Consider the following 2,839-nt stretch of genomic DNA (forward strand, 5'->3'; position numbering starts at 1 on the left):
ATCTGTAAGCTCTGTATTCGTTCTATTATCGGTTAACTGTTCTGCATTTAATCGTTTCTGTAATTGCTTACTGGTTCTGTTTAATCGATTAATATTGATGTGTTAATCGATTATCTTGCTTCTGTTAATCGATTAAAATTGTTTCTGTTAATTGATTAAAACTGTTTCTTTTGTTAATCGATTAATATTGTCCAAATAATCGATTATCTTTCTTCTTTAATCGATTGAGTAGGGTTGATTCAGCATTAAGTGTTGATTTGCGAAAAGCGGTAATTCTAACCGCGACACCTATTCAACCCCCCCCCTTCTAGGTGTATTGTAACCACTGATACCTAACAGGTAGTCTTTCAACCAAATCATTTTTAGACAAATTATCTAGATGCTTTACATGAATATGAGTGACGCGCCTATGCCAAAGCCATATATCAACTTCTTTATATATAAAACATTTTGAAAATAGTGTTGTGACATCCTCCAGGTTAACCATATAGATGTTATTAATATGATATCTGACAAACTTACCTTATTAGTTAAATTGTCACGAATTATAAAACATTCAGAGTCGAAAGATACACGATTACCGTTTTCACAAAGTTGGCTGATACTCAATAGATTGTCCTCCAGGCCTTCAATGTATAGTACATTCTCGATCACTGCCTGAGTTGAGTTGCCAATTGTCCTGGTGCCAAGTATCTTCCCTTTGTTGTTGTCTCCATATGTGAGAAAACCTTTTTCCTTCAATGATAGATCTATGAATTTTGATCTATCAACAGTCATATGCCTCGAGCACCCACTATCAAGATACCAATGTTGCCCGTGTGCTCGTAAACATACCTGCAAAATAGATCACTTGCTTCTTTCAGGTACCCAATTTATATTGGGTCCTTTTCTGTTAGTAACCAGGGAGTTATCTCCGTTTTTGATCCAAGCATATACACCACTCGGTATACCATACTTCCTGATATAGTAGAAGTAGGAAGTGTGACCATGAGTGCCACAATAGAAACATGTAGGAACTTTCTTATTATAAAACCGTTTATTTGGTCGAGTTACAAGTTTCCTATAATGTCATTTCCTACGCAAAGGGGGATATACCATAATCCAGTATGCCCACGAACAGTTCTAGTTTGACTAAGCACATTGTCTAGTTGGTTCTGCCTTTCAATGAGTTTTGCGAGTTTTTCATTAGGTTTCCAATTTTCATTTCTCAAACTCTCGCAAGACTCACAAATAGTTGATTGACATAATTTATCATTTGAGCAATTGCCTGTATTATAGGAAAATATTAGATCTATAGTTTCATTCTCAAGTTTCAGTACATCTAATTCTTTCTGTAGAATGACTCTTTTCTATTCATTTAGAAGGATTATGTGTTTTCTATCGGAACTAATCTTAGCTAATTTTTTTAATTCCTCATGCAATTTGACATAAGCATTATATAAATACTCATAAGCAGGTGAATCATATGAAGAAGATGCTTGGCGGCCTCCTCCTCATCTAAGGTGCTTGATGTCGTATCCTCCTTCGGTACAACCCAGACAATGTAGGCTTTCTTTGACTTGAATCCCAAGGACTGCTCCTCTCCGAATCAACTTTCTTGAGATAAGTAGGACATTAAAATCTCATGTGTCTTGGCTTACCACACTCATAGCAAGTGAAGCGCTCTTTATTACCTTTGCCTTTTCTAGTTGATTCACACACTTCTTCCTTCTGAAACCATTTAAAGCCTATTTTCTTTAAGAATTTTCATACGAGAAGGCTTAACGTTTCATCATCAATATCTGAATGAGACTGAACATCTTCTTTCTCTTCAGTAGGTTGAGACATTATTGCTTTAAGAGATTTTCCTTTCTTCTTGCGGTATGATTCCTCTTGCATCGTCAAGCACCCAAGTTCCATATCTTGCTCTTTAAGCTTTCCAAATAATGTTGCCAAAGGCATGGAGTCAATATCCTTGGATTCTATGAAAGGTGTAACTTTAGGTTGCCATCTTCTATCAAGACAACGCAAAACTTTATTAGTTAGTTCTCCTTTGGTGAAAGATTTATCTAGAGTAACTAAGTGACTTAATATATGTGTGAATCATTTTTGCATGTCACCGATAGATTCACTCGGCAACATATGAGACAACTCGTACTCATGTGTCAGGGCATTCATCTTGGCACGCTTGACATCACTAGTGCCTTTGTGAGTCACATGTAAAGTGTCCCACATTTCCTTGGCACTTTGACATTGTGAAACCCGAAAGAATTCGTCATATGACAGGGACGATGTGATGATGTTTTTAGCATGTAGGTTTTATTGAACGTTTTTACGTTCAACATCGGTCCATAAATTCTTGGGTTTTTCTATCGGTTCATCGTCCACTAGATGCATTGGAACGAAAGGCTCGTTGACCACAAATTCCCAAATATACGAGTCAATGGTTTCTATGAACATTTTCATTCGGATTTTCCAGTAGGCGTATCCTTTGCCATTGAATACGAGAGGACGGTTAATGGATATGCCATCACCACCAAAAGGGTTGATGGAACCCATTTGATTTCCCTTTAGGATCACGAGTATGCGGCTGAGCTAGCATGTCATACTAGCTCTGATACCACTTGTTATGTATCATTGAACATAACACACCTACAGGGGGGATGAATAGGTGTCGCAGTTATTAATTATCGCTTTTCGCACCAAAGCCCTATTCTGGAAGAAGCCCTAGTTAATTGATTAAATCTCTGCCTTAATCGATTAACACACAAAAAACAACAAGTTGCATAATGGCTTCTTGCACAGCCACTCACCGACAATCAAGAACAGAAAAAGCATATATTTTTATACAAAATTAAAC

This window comes from Lupinus angustifolius, chromosome LG11 (assembly GCF_001865875.1).
Source record: "Lupinus angustifolius cultivar Tanjil chromosome LG11, LupAngTanjil_v1.0, whole genome shotgun sequence".
Classification (NCBI taxonomy): Eukaryota; Viridiplantae; Streptophyta; class Magnoliopsida; order Fabales; family Fabaceae; genus Lupinus; species Lupinus angustifolius.